Source organism: Labrus bergylta, chromosome 13 (genome assembly GCF_963930695.1).
Source record: "Labrus bergylta chromosome 13, fLabBer1.1, whole genome shotgun sequence".
In the NCBI taxonomy this organism is placed as follows: Eukaryota; Metazoa; Chordata; class Actinopteri; order Labriformes; family Labridae; genus Labrus; species Labrus bergylta.
This window is the reverse complement of record NC_089207.1, coordinates 7,865,357-7,882,552: the sequence shown is the minus strand read 5'-3', so window position 1 is coordinate 7,882,552 and position 17,196 is coordinate 7,865,357. Positions and strand designations below refer to the sequence as shown.

The window sequence follows — 17,196 nt, the reverse complement described above, 5'->3', positions numbered from 1 at the left end:
TGATTCAACTGGAAATATTCACCATCATTATAAATGTTTTCACATCAATAATAAACATTTACACCAAATCAGGAATTATTATAAATGATTACTATTAAGATTGAATTTAAAAAAAACCTGCAAACAAGTGATGCTTACTTATCAATCAATATTTTTTCAGAATCAATTGACGATTTTTCAGAAGTTGACCATTTTGCATCGTCACTTTTACTGTGGATTTATTAAGGTTTTCAATACTGCAAACTTGTGAACAGTGAACAGCAGAAATAAGTTTAAATGTTGCATTAAGGCACACAAGATTTAGGATTATTATAGTAGCCTAAGCAGTGATTGATTAAGATATAAGGGACAACTCGAAATTATGTTTTTATCACCACTTACTTGTTTTGAGGTAATCTTGAATGACAAATGAATAAATCAGCCATTGCAATGTTTCATGTAGAAATCATAACCCTGTGGGGCATACATATTTGATCCCCTCACATTCTCCATTGTAACTAATCATTAAAAAAAACAATCCTCCATTAGGAATCACAAAGGAACACTTACTAATTATATGAAAATTCATAATTATTACAATCAGTCCCTATATATGCTATAGATGATCCCCAATCAAAATTCAGTGTAAGCTACTTTGTAGGAAAGTAGAAGCAATGATAGACAAATAAAAAAAGAACTGCAGTGCATAGCAGGAGGTTACAGCGCCCCCTGCTGGCTGAAGCAGGTATTAAAAGCTTACAGCACCTGGGATTCCCAGGCGGTCTCCCATCCAAGTACTAACCAGGCCAGTTTTGAAAGAGGGAAGTTAATCTTCACGGAATCGGTTTGTTCAATGTGTTTATCAGACGTTTGAACGTTCAGTTTGCCCGCAAGTCGTGAAACAAGTCTTAAAAACAAGTTGCAAGTCTTTAGTTAACTCCCAGCGTCAAAGTATTGCTGAATCTAGTAAGATTAAGTGTAAGTCTATCCATAGGCCCACACGTTTGAGTAGAAAAGTAATAAAATCAACTAGGTCATAGTCACTTGCTCTAATTTTGGCGAGGTGTTACTTTAAACCTAAGTATGTATAAATAACCCTTTAACAACCTGTTCATTCGCTTACGGCCATACCACCCTGAACACGCCTGATCTCGTCCGATCTCGGAAGCTAAGCAGGGTCGGGCCTGGTTAGTACTTGGATGGGAGACCGCCTGGGAATACCAGGTGCTGTAAGCTTTTAATACCTCCTTTAGCCAGAAGAGGGCGCTGTTGCCTCACTAGTGGAGAAAGGACTGAGAGAAACAGGCCAGTGGAAAATGAAACATGATTTTATTTGGCAGTCTGTCCTCTTTTTTTTTGTTGCAATTTTCATCAATGTTTTCAGTGAGTATTAATACATATTACGCTCTCTGGAGGCTGTTTTCAAAGTTCAGTTTTACATTCAAAAAGTACATGTAGCCTACTTACGTAAGGACTACTGCATTAACATATTTTAATTACTTGTACTTAGGTTACTCTTTACTTCCCCACAACACTCTGGTAGCCATATTATACATTTGATTCAACTGGAAATATTCACCATCATTATAAATGTTTTCACATCAATAATAAACATTTACACCAAATCAGGAATTATTATAAATGATTACTATTAAGATTGAATTTAAAAAAAACCTGCAAACAAGTGATGCTTACTTATCAATCAATATTTTTTCAGAATCAATTGACGATTTTTCAGAAGTTGACCATTTTGCATCGTCACTTTTACTGTGGATTTATTAAGGTTTTCAATACTGCAAACTTGTGAACAGTGAACAGCAGAAATAAGTTTAAATGTTGCATTAAGGCACACAAGATTTAGGATTATTATAGTAGCCTAAGCAGTGATTGATTAAGATATAAGGGACAACTCGAAATTATGTTTTTATCACCACTTACTTGTTTTGAGGTAATCTTGAATGACAAATGAATAAATCAGCCATTGCAATGTTTCATGTAGAAATCATAACCCTGTGGGGCATACATATTTGATCCCCTCACATTCTCCATTGTAACTAATCATTAAAAAAAACAATCCTCCATTAGGAATCACAAAGGAACACTTACTAATTATATGAAAATTCATAATTATTACAATCAGTCCCTATATATGCTATAGATGATCCCCAATCAAAATTCAGTGTAAGCTACTTTGTAGGAAAGTAGAAGCAATGATAGACAAATAAAAAAAGAACTGCAGTGCATAGCAGGAGGTTACAGCGCCCCCTGCTGGCTGAAGCAGGTATTAAAAGCTTACAGCACCTGGGATTCCCAGGCGGTCTCCCATCCAAGTACTAACCAGGCCAGTTTTGAAAGAGGGAAGTTAATCTTCACGGAATCGGTTTGTTCAATGTGTTTATCAGACGTTTGAACGTTCAGTTTGCCCGCAAGTCGTGAAACAAGTCTTAAAAACAAGCTGCAAGTCTTTAGTTAACTCCCAGCGTCAAAGTATTGCTGAATCTAGTAAGATTAAGTGTAAGTCTATCCATAGGCCCACACGTTTGAGTAGAAAAGTAATAAAATCAACTAGGTCATAGTCACTTGCTCTAATTTTGGCGAGGTGTTACTTTAAACCTAAGTATGTATAAATAACCCTTTAACAACCTGTTCATTCGCTTACGGCCATACCACCCTGAACACGCTCGATCTCGTCCGATCTCGGAAGCTAAGCAGGGTCGGGCCTGGTTAGTACTTGGATGGGAGACCGCCTGGGAATACCAGGTGCTGTAAGCTTTTAATACCTACTTTAGCCAGAAGAGGGCGCTGTTGCCTCACTAGTGGAGAAAGGACTGAGAGAAACAGGCCAGTGGAAAATGAAACATGATTTTATTTGGCAGTCTGTCCTCTTTTTTTTTGTTGCAATTTTCATCAATGTTTTCAGTGAGTATTAATACATATTACGCTCTCTGGAGGCTGTTTTCAAAGTTCAGTTTTACATTCAAAAAGTACATGTAGCCTACTTACGTAAGGACTACTGCATTAACATATTTTAATTACTTGTACTTAGGTTACTCTTTACTTCCCCACAACACTCTGGTAGCCATATTATACATTTGATTCAACTGGAAATATTCACCATCATTATAAATGTTTTCACATCAATAATAAACATTTACACCAAATCAGGAATTATTATAAATGATTACTATTAAGATTGAATTTAAAAAAAACCTGCAAACAAGTGATGCTTACTTATCAATCAATATTTTTTCAGAATCAATTGACGATTTTTCAGAAGTTGACCATTTTGCATCGTCACTTTTACTGTGGATTTATTAAGGTTTTCAATACTGCAAACTTGTGAACAGTGAACAGCAGAAATAAGTTTAAATGTTGCATTAAGGCACACAAGATTTAGGATTATTATAGTAGCCTAAGCAGTGATTGATTAAGATATAAGGGACAACTCGAAATTATGTTTTTATCACCACTTACTTGTTTTGAGGTAATCTTGAATGACAAATGAATAAATCAGCCATTGCAATGTTTCATGTAGAAATCATAACCCTGTGGGGCATACATATTTGATCCCCTCACATTCTCCATTGTAACTAATCATTAAAAAAACAATCCTCCATTAGGAATCACAAAGGAACACTTACTAATTATATGAAAATTCATAATTATTACAATCAGTCCCTATATATGCTATAGATGATCCCCAATCAAAATTCAGTGTAAGCTACTTTGTAGGAAAGTAGAAGCAATGATAGACAAATAAAAAAAGAACTGCAGTGCATAGCAGGAGGTTACAGCGTCCCCTGCTGGCTGAAGCAGGTATTAAAAGCTTACAGCACCTGGGATTCCCAGGCGGTCTCCCATCCAAGTACTAACCAGGCCAGTTTTGAAAGAGGGAAGTTAATCTTCACGGAATCGGTTTGTTCAATGTGTTTATCAGACGTTTGAACGTTCAGTTTGCCCGCAAGTCGTGAAACAAGTCTTAAAAACAAGCTGCAAGTCTTTAGTTAACTCCCAGCGTCAAAGTATTGCTGAATCTAGTAAGATTAAGTGTAAGTCTATCCATAGGCCCACACGTTTGAGTAGAAAAGTAATAAAATCAACTAGGTCATAGTCACTTGCTCTAATTTTGGCGAGGTGTTACTTTAAACCTAAGTATGTATAAATAACCCTTTAACAACCTGTTCATTCGCTTACGGCCATACCACCCTGAACACGCCCGATCTCGTCCGATCTCGGACGCTAAGCAGGGTCGGGCCTGGTTAGTACTTGGATGGGAGACCGCCTGGGAATACCAGGTGCTGTAAGCTTTTAATACCTCCTTTAGCCAGAAGAGGGCGCTGTTGCCTCACTAGTGGAGAAAGGACTGAGAGAAACAGGCCAGTGGAAAATGAAACATGATTTTATTTGGCAGTCTGTCCTCTTTTTTTTTGTTGCAATTTTCATCAATGTTTTCAGTGAGTATTAATACATATTACGCTCTCTGGAGGCTGTTTTCAAAGTTCAGTTTTACATTCAAAAAGTACATGTAGCCTACTTACGTAAGGACTACTGCATTAACATATTTTAATTACTTGTACTTAGGTTACTCTTTACTTCCCCACAACACTCTGGTAGCCATATTATACATTTGATTCAACTGGAAATATTCACCATCATTATAAATGTTTTCACATCAATAATAAACATTTACACCAAATCAGGAATTATTATAAATGATTACTATTAAGATTGAATTTAAAAAAAACCTGCAAACAAGTGATGCTTACTTATCAATCAATTGACGATTTTTCAGAAGTTGACCATTTCGCATCGTCACTTTTACTGTGGATTTATTAAGGTTTTCAATCCTGCAAACTTGTGAACAGTGAACAGCAGAAATAAGTTTAAATGTTGCATTAAGGCACACAAGATTTAGGATTATTATAGTAGCCTAAGCAGTGATTGATTAAGATACAAGGGACAACTCGAAATTATGTTTTTATCACCACTTACTTGTTTTGAGGTAATCTTGAATGACAAATGAATAAATCAGCCATTGCAATGTTTCATGTAGAAATCATAACCCTGTGGGGCATACATATTTGATCCCCTCACATTCTCCATTGTAACTAATCATTAAAAAAACAATCCTCCATTAGGAATCACAAAGGAACACTTACTAATTATATGAAAATTCATAATTATTACAATCAGTCCCTATATATGCTATAGATGATCCCCAATCAAAATTCAGTGTAAGCTACTTTGTAGGAAAGTAGAAGCAATGATAGACAAATAAAAAAAGAACTGCAGTGCATAGCAGGAGGTTACAGCGTCCCCTGCTGGCTGAAGCAGGTATTAAAAGCTTACAGCACCTGGGATTCCCAGGCGGTCTCCCATCCAAGTACTAACCAGGCCAGTTTTGAAAGAGGGAAGTTAATCTTCACGGAATCGGTTTGTTCAATGTGTTTATCAGACGTTTGAACGTTCAGTTTGCCCGCAAGTCGTGAAACAAGTCTTAAAAACAAGCTGCAAGTCTTTAGTTAACTCCCAGCGTCAAAGTATTGCTGAATCTAGTAAGATTAAGTGTAAGTCTATCCATAGGCCCACACGTTTGAGTAGAAAAGTAATAAAATCAACTAGGTCATAGTCACTTGCTCTAATTTTGGCGAGGTGTTACTTTAAACCTAAGTATGTATAAATAACCCTTTAACAACCTGTTCACTCGCTTACGGCCATACCACCCTGAACACGCCCGATCTCATCCGATCTCGGAAGCTAAGCAGGGTCAGGCCTGGTTAGTACTTGGATGGGAGACCGCCTGGGAATACCAGGTGCTGTAAGCTTTTAATACCTCCTTTAGCCAGAAGAGGGCGCTGTTGCCTCACTAGTGGAGAAAGGACTGAGAGAAACAGGCCAGTGGAAAATGAAACATGATTTTATTTGGCAGTCTGTCCTCTTTTTTTTTGTTGCAATTTTCATCAATGTTTTCAGTGAGTATTAATACATATTACGCTCTCTGGAGGCTGTTTTCAAAGTTCAGTTTTACATTCAAAAAGTACATGTAGCCTACTTACGTAAGGACTACTGCATTAACATATTTTAATTACTTGTACTTAGGTTACTCTTTACTTCCCCACAACACTCTGGTAGCCATATTATACATTTGATTCAACTGGAAATATTCACCATCATTATAAATGTTTTCACATCAATAATAAACATTTACACCAAATCAGGAATTATTATAAATGATTACTATTAAGATTGAATTTAAAAAAAACCTGCAAACAAGTGATGCTTACTTATCAATCAATTGACGATTTTTCAGAAGTTGACCATTTCGCATCGTCACTTTTACTGTGGATTTATTAAGGTTTTCAATCCTGCAAACTTGTGAACAGTGAACAGCAGAAATAAGTTTAAATGTTGCATTAAGGCACACAAGATTTAGGATTATTATAGTAGCCTAAGCAGTGATTGATTAAGATACAAGGGACAACTCGAAATTATGTTTTTATCACCACTTACTTGTTTTGAGGTAATCTTGAATGACAAATGAATAAATCAGCCATTGCAATGTTTCATGTAGAAATCATAACCCTGTGGGGCATACATATTTGATCCCCTCACATTCTCCATTGTAACTAATCATTAAAAAAACAATCCTCCATTAGGAATCACAAAGGAACACTTACTAATTATATGAAAATTCATAATTATTACAATCAGTCCCTATATATGCTATAGATGATCCCCAATCAAAATTCAGTGTAAGCTACTTTGTAGGAAAGTAGAAGCAATGATAGACAAATAAAAAAAGAACTGCAGTGCATAGCAGGAGGTTACAGCGTCCCCTGCTGGCTGAAGCAGGTATTAAAAGCTTACAGCACCTGGGATTCCCAGGCGGTCTCCCATCCAAGTACTAACCAGGCCAGTTTTGAAAGAGGGAAGTTAATCTTCACGGAATCGGTTTGTTCAATGTGTTTATCAGACGTTTGAACGTTCAGTTTGCCCGCAAGTCGTGAAACAAGTCTTAAAAACAAGCTGCAAGTCTTTAGTTAACTCCCAGCGTCAAAGTATTGCTGAATCTAGTAAGATTAAGTGTAAGTCTATCCATAGGCCCACACGTTTGAGTAGAAAAGTAATAAAATCAACTAGGTCATAGTCACTTGCTCTAATTTTGGCGAGGTGTTACTTTAAACCTAAGTATGTATAAATAACCCTTTAACAACCTGTTCATTCGCTTACGTCCATACCACCCTGAACACGCCCGATCTCGTCCGATCTCGGAAGCTAAGCAGGGTCGGGCCTGGTTAGTACTTGGATGGGAGACCGCCTGGGAATACCAGGTGCTGTAAGCTTTTAATACCTCCTTTAGCCAGAAGAGGGCGCTGTTGCCTCACTAGTGGAGAAAGGACTGAGAGAAACAGGCCAGTGGAAAATGAAACATGATTTTATTTGGCAGTCTGTCCTCTTTTTTTTTGTTGCAATTTTCATCAATGTTTTCAGTGAGTATTAATACATATTACGCTCTCTGGAGGCTGTTTTCAAAGTTCAGTTTTACATTCAAAAAGTACATGTAGCCTACTTACGTAAGGACTACTGCATTAACATATTTTAATTACTTGTACTTAGGTTACTCTTTACTTCCCCACAACACTCTGGTAGCCATATTATACATTTGATTCAACTGGAAATATTCACCATCATTATAAATGTTTTCACATCAATAATAAACATTTACACCAAATCAGGAATTATTATAAATGATTACTATTAAGATTGAATTTAAAAAAAACCTGCAAACAAGTGATGCTTACTTATCAATCAATTGACGATTTTTCAGAAGTTGACCATTTCGCATCGTCACTTTTACTGTGGATTTATTAAGGTTTTCAATCCTGCAAACTTGTGAACAGTGAACAGCAGAAATAAGTTTAAATGTTGCATTAAGGCACACAAGATTTAGGATTATTATAGTAGCCTAAGCAGTGATTGATTAAGATACAAGGGACAACTCGAAATTATGTTTTTATCACCACTTACTTGTTTTGAGGTAATCTTGAATGACAAATGAATAAATCAGCCATTGCAATGTTTCATGTAGAAATCATAACCCTGTGGGGCATACATATTTGATCCCCTCACATTCTCCATTGTAACTAATCATTAAAAAAACAATCCTCCATTAGGAATCACAAAGGAACACTTACTAATTATATGAAAATTCATAATTATTACAATCAGTCCCTATATATGCTATAGATGATCCCCAATCAAAATTCAGTGTAAGCTACTTTGTAGGAAAGTAGAAGCAATGATAGACAAATAAAAAAAGAACTGCAGTGCATAGCAGGAGGTTACAGCGTCCCCTGCTGGCTGAAGCAGGTATTAAAAGCTTACAGCACCTGGGATTCCCAGGCGGTCTCCCATCCAAGTACTAACCAGGCCAGTTTTGAAAGAGGGAAGTTAATCTTCACGGAATCGGTTTGTTCAATGTGTTTATCAGACGTTTGAACGTTCAGTTTGCCCGCAAGTCGTGAAACAAGTCTTAAAAACAAGCTGCAAGTCTTTAGTTAACTCCCAGCGTCAAAGTATTGCTGAATCTAGTAAGATTAAGTGTAAGTCTATCCATAGGCCCACACGTTTGAGTAGAAAAGTAATAAAATCAACTAGGTCATAGTCACTTGCTCTAATTTTGGCGAGGTGTTACTTTAAACCTAAGTATGTATAAATAACCCTTTAACAACCTGTTCATTCACTTACGGCCATACCACCCTGAACACGCCCGATCTCGTCCGATCTCGGAAGCTAAGCAGGGTCGGGCCTGGTTAGTACTTGGATGGGAGACCGCCTGGGAATACCAGGTGCTGTAAGCTTTTAATACCTCCTTTAGCCAGAAGAGGGCGCTGTTGCCTCACTAGTGGAGAAAGGACTGAGAGAAACAGGCCAGTGGAAAATGAAACATGATTTTATTTGGCAGTCTGTCCTCTTTTTTTTTGTTGCAATTTTCATCAATGTTTTCAGTGAGTATTAATACATATTACGCTCTCTGGAGGCTGTTTTCAAAGTTCAGTTTTACATTCAAAAAGTACATGTAGCCTACTTACGTAAGGACTACTGCATTAACATATTTTAATTACTTGTACTTAGGTTACTCTTTACTTCCCCACAACACTCTGGTAGCCATATTATACATTTGATTCAACTGGAAATATTCACCATCATTATAAATGTTTTCACATCAATAATAAACATTTACACCAAATCAGGAATTATTATAAATGATTACTATTAAGATTGAATTTAAAAAAAACCTGCAAACAAGTGATGCTTACTTATCAATCAATTGACGATTTTTCAGAAGTTGACCATTTCGCATCGTCACTTTTACTGTGGATTTATTAAGGTTTTCAATACTGCAAACTTGTGAACAGTGAACAGCAGAAATAAGTTTAAATGTTGCATTAAGGCACACAAGATTTAGGATTATTATAGTAGCCTAAGCAGTGATTGATTAAGATACAAGGGACAACTCGAAATTATGTTTTTATCACCACTTACTTGTTTTGAGGTAATCTTGAATGACAAATGAATAAATCAGCCATTGCAATGTTTCATGTAGAAATCATAACCCTGTGGGGCATACATATTTGATCCCCTCACATTCTCCATTGTAACTAATCATTAAAAAAACAATCCTCCATTAGGAATCACAAAGGAACACTTACTAATTATATGAAAATTCATAATTATTACAATCAGTCCCTATATATGCTATAGATGATCCCCAATCAAAATTCAGTGTAAGCTACTTTGTAGGAAAGTAGAAGCAATGATAGACAAATAAAAAAAGAACTGCAGTGCATAGCAGGAGGTTACAGCGTCCCCTGCTGGCTGAAGCAGGTATTAAAAGCTTACAGCACCTGGGATTCCCAGGCGGTCTCCCATCCAAGTACTAACCAGGCCAGTTTTGAAAGAGGGAAGTTAATCTTCACGGAATCGGTTTGTTCAATGTGTTTATCAGACGTTTGAACGTTCAGTTTGCCCGCAAGTCGTGAAACAAGTCTTAAAAACAAGCTGCAAGTCTTTAGTTAACTCCCAGCGTCAAAGTATTGCTGAATCTAGTAAGATTAAGTGTAAGTCTATCCATAGGCCCACACGTTTGAGTAGAAAAGTAATAAAATCAACTAGGTCATAGTCACTTGCTCTAATTTTGGCGAGGTGTTACTTTAAACCTAAGTATGTATAAATAACCCTTTAACAACCTGTTCATTCGCTTACGGCCATACCACCCTGAACACGCCCGATCTCGTCCGATCTCGGAAGCTAAGCAGGGTCGGGCCTGGTTAGTACTTGGATGGGAGACCGCCTGGGAATACCAGGTGCTGTAAGCTTTTAATACCTCCTTTAGCCAGAAGAGGGCGCTGTTGCCTCACTAGTGGAGAAAGGACTGAGAGAAACAGGCCAGTGGAAAATGAAACATGATTTTATTTGGCAGTCTGTCCTCTTTTTTTTTGTTGCAATTTTCATCAATGTTTTCAGTGAGTATTAATACATATTACGCTCTCTGGAGGCTGTTTTCAAAGTTCAGTTTTACATTCAAAAAGTACATGTAGCCTACTTACGTAAGGACTACTGCATTAACATATTTTAATTACTTGTACTTAGGTTACTCTTTACTTCCCCACAACACTCTGGTAGCCATATTATACATTTGATTCAACTGGAAATATTCACCATCATTATAAATGTTTTCACATCAATAATAAACATTTACACCAAATCAGGAATTATTATAAATGATTACTATTAAGATTGAATTTAAAAAAAACCTGCAAACAAGTGATGCTTACTTATCAATCAATTGACGATTTTTCAGAAGTTGACCATTTCGCATCGTCACTTTTACTGTGGATTTATTAAGGTTTTCAATCCTGCAAACTTGTGAACAGTGAACAGCAGAAATAAGTTTAAATGTTGCATTAAGGCACACAAGATTTAGGATTATTATAGTAGCCTAAGCAGTGATTGATTAAGATACAAGGGACAACTCGAAATTATGTTTTTATCAGCACTTACTTGTTTTGAGGTAATCTTGAATGACAAATGAATAAATCAGCCATTGCAATGTTTCATGTAGAAATCATAACCCTGTGGGGCATACATATTTGATCCCCTCACATTCTCCATTGTAACTAATCATTAAAAAAACAATCCTCCATTAGGAATCACAAAGGAACACTTACTAATTATATGAAAATTCATAATTATTACAATCAGTCCCTATATATGCTATAGATGATCCCCAATCAAAATTCAGTGTAAGCTACTTTGTAGGAAAGTAGAAGCAATGATAGACAAATAAAAAAAGAACTGCAGTGCATAGCAGGAGGTTACAGCGCCCCCTGCTGGCTGAAGCAGGTATTAAAAGCTTACAGCACCTGGGATTCCCAGGCGGTCTCCCATCCAAGTACTAACCAGGCCAGTTTTGAAAGAGGGAAGTTAATCTTCACGGAATCGGTTTGTTCAATGTGTTTATCAGACGTTTGAACGTTCAGTTTGCCCGCAAGTCGTGAAACAAGTCTTAAAAACAAGCTGCAAGTCTTTAGTTAACTCCCAGCGTCAAAGTATTGCTGAATCTAGTAAGATTAAGTGTAAGTCTATCCATAGGCCCACACGTTTGAGTAGAAAAGTAATAAAATCAACTAGGTCATAGTCACTTGCTCTAATTTTGGCGAGGTGTTACTTTAAACCTAAGTATGTATAAATAACCCTTTAACAACCTGTTCATTCGCTTACGGCCATACCACCCTGAACACGCCCGATCTCGTCCGATCTCGGAAGCTAAGCAGGGTCGGGCCTGGTTAGTACTTGGATGGGAGACCGCCTGGGAATACCAGGTGCTGTAAGCTTTTAATACCTCCTTTAGCCAGAAGAGGGCGCTGTTGCCTCACTAGTGGAGAAAGGACTGAGAGAAACAGGCCAGTGGAAAATGAAACATGATTTTATTTGGCAGTCTGTCCTCTTTTTTTTTGTTGCAATTTTCATCAATGTTTTCAGTGAGTATTAATACATATTACGCTCTCTGGAGGCTGTTTTCAAAGTTCAGTTTTACATTCAAAAAGTACATGTAGCCTACTTACGTAAGGACTACTGCATTAACATATTTTAATTACTTGTACTTAGGTTACTCTTTACTTCCCCACAACACTCTGGTAGCCATATTATACATTTGATTCAACTGGAAATATTCACCATCATTATAAATGTTTTCACATCAATAATAAACATTTACACCAAATCAGGAATTATTATAAATGATTACTATTAAGATTGAATTTAAAAAAAACCTGCAAACAAGTGATGCTTACTTATCAATCAATTGACGATTTTTCAGAAGTTGACCATTTCGCATCGTCACTTTTACTGTGGATTTATTAAGGTTTTCAATCCTGCAAACTTGTGAACAGTGAACAGCAGAAATAAGTTTAAATGTTGCATTAAGGCACACAAGATTTAGGATTATTATAGTAGCCTAAGCAGTGATTGATTAAGATACAAGGGACAACTCGAAATTATGTTTTTATCACCACTTACTTGTTTTGAGGTAATCTTGAATGACAAATGAATAAATCAGCCATTGCAATGTTTCATGTAGAAATCATAACCCTGTGGGGCATACATATTTGATCCCCTCACATTCTCCATTGTAACTAATCATTAAAAAAACAATCCTCCATTAGGAATCACAAAGGAACACTTACTAATTATATGAAAATTCATAATTATTACAATCAGTCCCTATATATGCTATAGATGATCCCCAATCAAAATTCAGTGTAAGCTACTTTGTAGGAAAGTAGAAGCAATGATAGACAAATAAAAAAAGAACTGCAGTGCATAGCAGGAGGTTACAGCGTCCCCTGCTGGCTGAAGCAGGTATTAAAAGCTTACAGCACCTGGGATTCCCAGGCGGTCTCCCATCCAAGTACTAACCAGGCCAGTTTTGAAAGAGGGAAGTTAATCTTCACGGAATCGGTTTGTTCAATGTGTTTATCAGACGTTTGAACGTTCAGTTTGCCCGCAAGTCGTGAAACAAGTCTTAAAAACAAGCTGCAAGTCTTTAGTTAACTCCCAGCGTCAAAGTATTGCTGAATCTAGTAAGATTAAGTGTAAGTCTATCCATAGGCCCACACGTTTGAGTAGAAAAGTAATAAAATCAACTAGGTCATAGTCACTTGCTCTAATTTTGGCGAGGTGTTACTTTAAACCTAAGTATGTATAAATAACCCTTTAACAACCTGTTCACTCGCTTACGGCCATACCACCCTGAACACGCCCGATCTCGTCCGATCTCGGAAGCTAAGCAGGGTCGGGCCTGGTTAGTACTTGGATGGGAGACCGCCTGGGAATACCAGGTGCTGTAAGCTTTTAATACCTCCTTTAGCCAGAAGAGGGCGCTGTTGCCTCACTAGTGGAGAAAGGACTGAGAGAAACAGGCCAGTGGAAAATGAAACATGATTTTATTTGGCAGTCTGTCCTCTTTTTTTTTGTTGCAATTTTCATCAATGTTTTCAGTGAGTATTAATACATATTACGCTCTCTGGAGGCTGTTTTCAAAGTTCAGTTTTACATTCAAAAAGTACATGTAGCCTACTTACGTAAGGACTACTGCATTAACATATTTTAATTACTTGTACTTAGGTTACTCTTTACTTCCCCACAACACTCTGGTAGCCATATTATACATTTGATTCAACTGGAAATATTCACCATCATTATAAATGTTTTCACATCAATAATAAACATTTACACCAAATCAGGAATTATTATAAATGATTACTATTAAGATTGAATTTAAAAAAAACCTGCAAACAAGTGATGCTTACTTATCAATCAATTGACGATTTTTCAGAAGTTGACCATTTCGCATCGTCACTTTTACTGTGGATTTATTAAGGTTTTCAATACTGCAAACTTGTGAACAGTGAACAGCAGAAATAAGTTTAAATGTTGCATTAAGGCACACAAGATTTAGGATTATTATAGTAGCCTAAGCAGTGATTGATTAAGATACAAGGGACAACTCGAAATTATGTTTTTATCACCACTTACTTGTTTTGAGGTAATCTTGAATGACAAATGAATAAATCAGCCATTGCAATGTTTCATGTAGAAATCATAACCCTGTGGGGCATACATATTTGATCCCCTCACATTCTCCATTGTAACTAATCATTAAAAAAACAATCCTCCATTAGGAATCACAAAGGAACACTTACTAATTATATGAAAATTCATAATTATTACAATCAGTCCCTATATATGCTATAGATGATCCCCAATCAAAATTCAGTGTAAGCTACTTTGTAGGAAAGTAGAAGCAATGATAGACAAATAAAAAAAGAACTGCAGTGCATAGCAGGAGGTTACAGCGTCCCCTGCTGGCTGAAGCAGGTATTAAAAGCTTACAGCACCTGGGATTCCCAGGCGGTCTCCCATCCAAGTACTAACCAGGCCAGTTTTGAAAGAGGGAAGTTAATCTTCACGGAATCGGTTTGTTCAATGTGTTTATCAGACGTTTGAACGTTCAGTTTGCCCGCAAGTCGTGAAACAAGTCTTAAAAACAAGCTGCAAGTCTTTAGTTAACTCCCAGCGTCAAAGTATTGCTGAATCTAGTAAGATTAAGTGTAAGTCTATCCATAGGCCCACACGTTTGAGTAGAAAAGTAATAAAATCAACTAGGTCATAGTCACTTGCTCTAATTTTGGCGAGGTGTTACTTTAAACCTAAGTATGTATAAATAACCCTTTAACAACCTGTTCATTCGCTTACGGCCATACCACCCTGAACACGCCCGATCTCGTCCGATCTCGGAAGCTAAGCAGGGTCGGGCCTGGTTAGTACTTGGATGGGAGACCGCCTGGGAATACCAGGTGCTGTAAGCTTTTAATACCTCCTTTAGCCAGAAGAGGGCGCTGTTGCCTCACTAGTGGAGAAAGGACTGAGAGAAACAGGCCAGTGGAAAATGAAACATGATTTTATTTGGCAGTCTGTCCTCTTTTTTTTTGTTGCAATTTTCATCAATGTTTTCAGTGAGTATTAATACATATTACGCTCTCTGGAGGCTGTTTTCAAAGTTCAGTTTTACATTCAAAAAGTACATGTAGCCTACTTACGTAAGGACTACTGCATTAACATATTTTAATTACTTGTACTTAGGTTACTCTTTACTTCCCCACAACACTCTGGTAGCCATATTATACATTTGATTCAACTGGAAATATTCACCATCATTATAAATGTTTTCACATCAATAATAAACATTTACACCAAATCAGGAATTATTATAAATGATTACTATTAAGATTGAATTTTAAAAAAACCTGCAAACAAGTGATGCTTACTTATCAATCAATATTTTTTCAGAATCAATTGACGATTTTTCAGAAGTTGACCATTTTGCATCGTCACTTTTACTGTGGATTTATTAAGGTTTTCAATACTGCAAACTTGTGAACAGTGAACAGCAGAAACAAGTTTAAATGTTGCATTAAGGCACACAAGATTTAGGATTATTATAGTAGCCTAAGCAGTGATTGATTAAGATATAAGGGACAACTCGAAATTATGTTTTTATCACCACTTACTTGTTTTGAGGTAATCTTGAATGACAAATGAATAAATCAGCCATTGCAATGTTTCATGTAGAAATCATAACCCTGTGGGGCATACATATTTGATCCCCTCACATTCTCCATTGTAACTAATCATTAAAAAAAACAATCCTCCATTAGGAATCACAAAGGAACACTTACTAATTATATGAAAATTCATAATTATTACAATCAGTCCCTATATATGCTATAGATGATCCCCAATCAAAATTCAGTGTAAGCTACTTTGTAGGAAAGTAGAAGCAATGATAGACAAATAAAAAAAGAACTGCAGTGCATAGCAGGAGGTTACAGCGCCCCCTGCTGGCTGAAGCAGGTATTAAAAGCTTACAGCACCTGGGATTCCCAGGCGGTCTCCCATCCAAGTACTAACCAGGCCAGTTTTGAAAGAGGGAAGTTAATCTTCACGGAATCGGTTTGTTCAATGTGTTTATCAGACGTTTGAACGTTCAGTTTGCCCGCAAGTCGTGAAACAAGTCTTAAAAACAAGCTGCAAGTCTTTAGTTAACTCCCAGCGTCAAAGTATTGCTGAATCTAGTAAGATTAAGTGTAAGTCTATCCATAGGCCCACACGTTTGAGTAGAAAAGTAATAAAATCAACTAGGTCATAGTCACTTGCTCTAATTTTGGCGAGGTGTTACTTTAAACCTAAGTATGTATAAATAACCCTTTAACAACTTGTTCATTTGCTTACGGCCATACCACCCTGAACACGTCCGATCTCGGAAGCTAAGCAGGGTCGGGCCTGGTTAGTACTTGGATGGGAGACCGCCTGGGAATACCAGGTGCTGTAAGCTTTTAATACCTCCTTTAGCCAGAAGAGGGCGCTGTTGCCTCACTAGTGGAGAAAGGACTGAGAGAAACAGGCCAGTGGAAAATGAAACATGATTTTATTTGGCAGTCTGTCCTCTTTTTTTTTGTTGCAATTTTCATCAATGTTTTCAGTGAGTATTAATACATATTACGCTCTCTGGAGGCTGTTTTCAAAGTTCAGTTTTACATTCAAAAAGTACATGTAGCCTACTTACGTAAGGACTACTGCATTAACATATTTTAATTACTTGTACTTAGGTTACTCTTTACTTCCCCACAACACTCTGGTAGCCATATTATACATTTGATTCAACTGGAAATATTCACCATCATTATAAATGTTTTCACATCAATAATAAACATTTACACCAAATCAGGAATTATTATAAATGATTACTATTAAGATTGAATTTAAAAAAAACCTGCAAACAAGTGATGCTTACTTATCAATCAATATTTTTTCAGAATCAATTGACGATTTTTCAGAAGTTGACCATTTTGCATCGTCACTTTTACTGTGGATTTATTAAGGTTTTCAATACTGCAAACTTGTGAACAGTGAACAGCAGAAATAAGTTTAAATGTTGCATTAAGGCACACAAGATTTAGGATTATTATAGTAGCCTAAGCAGTGATTGATTAAGATATAAGGGACAACTCGAAATTATGTTTTTATCACCACTTACTTGTTTTGAGGTAATCTTGAATGACAAATGAATAAATCAGCCATTGCAATGTTTCA

General features: G+C 36.7%; 10 non-coding genes and 1 pseudogene across 10 annotated transcripts; all 11 read left to right on the top strand.

Annotated features, from left to right (window-relative positions):
- The first annotated feature begins 1,096 nt into the window (after positions 1-1,096).
- On the top strand, positions 1,097-1,215 carry LOC136181430 (5S ribosomal RNA). Its single transcript, XR_010667778.1, has one exon. It is a non-coding gene; the product is annotated as a 5S ribosomal RNA (ribosomal RNA).
- A 1,417-nt stretch (positions 1,216-2,632) lies between these two features.
- On the top strand, positions 2,633-2,751 carry LOC136181412 (5S ribosomal RNA). Its single transcript, XR_010667760.1, has one exon. It is a non-coding gene; the product is annotated as a 5S ribosomal RNA (ribosomal RNA).
- A 1,416-nt stretch (positions 2,752-4,167) lies between these two features.
- On the top strand, positions 4,168-4,286 carry LOC136181513 (5S ribosomal RNA). Its single transcript, XR_010667860.1, has one exon. It is a non-coding gene; the product is annotated as a 5S ribosomal RNA (ribosomal RNA).
- Positions 4,287-5,685: 1,399 nt separating this feature from the next.
- Positions 5,686-5,804, top strand: LOC136181574 (5S ribosomal RNA). Its single transcript, XR_010667921.1, has one exon. It is a non-coding gene; the product is annotated as a 5S ribosomal RNA (ribosomal RNA).
- Positions 5,805-7,203: 1,399 nt separating this feature from the next.
- On the top strand, positions 7,204-7,322 carry LOC136181628 (5S ribosomal RNA). The gene has a single exon (XR_010667975.1). It is a non-coding gene; the product is annotated as a 5S ribosomal RNA (ribosomal RNA).
- A 1,399-nt stretch (positions 7,323-8,721) lies between these two features.
- Positions 8,722-8,840, top strand: LOC136181489 (5S ribosomal RNA). Its single transcript, XR_010667836.1, has one exon. It is a non-coding gene; the product is annotated as a 5S ribosomal RNA (ribosomal RNA).
- A 1,399-nt stretch (positions 8,841-10,239) lies between these two features.
- Positions 10,240-10,358, top strand: LOC136182119 (5S ribosomal RNA). Its single transcript, XR_010668437.1, has one exon. It is a non-coding gene; the product is annotated as a 5S ribosomal RNA (ribosomal RNA).
- Positions 10,359-11,757: 1,399 nt separating this feature from the next.
- LOC136182118 (5S ribosomal RNA) lies at positions 11,758-11,876 on the top strand. Its single transcript, XR_010668436.1, has one exon. It is a non-coding gene; the product is annotated as a 5S ribosomal RNA (ribosomal RNA).
- Positions 11,877-13,275: 1,399 nt separating this feature from the next.
- LOC136182117 (5S ribosomal RNA) lies at positions 13,276-13,394 on the top strand. Its single transcript, XR_010668435.1, has one exon. It is a non-coding gene; the product is annotated as a 5S ribosomal RNA (ribosomal RNA).
- Positions 13,395-14,793: 1,399 nt separating this feature from the next.
- On the top strand, positions 14,794-14,912 carry LOC136182116 (5S ribosomal RNA). Its single transcript, XR_010668434.1, has one exon. It is a non-coding gene; the product is annotated as a 5S ribosomal RNA (ribosomal RNA).
- A 1,417-nt stretch (positions 14,913-16,329) lies between these two features.
- LOC136181865 (5S ribosomal RNA) lies at positions 16,330-16,438 on the top strand (annotated as a pseudogene).
- Positions 16,439-17,196: the final 758 nt, after the last annotated feature.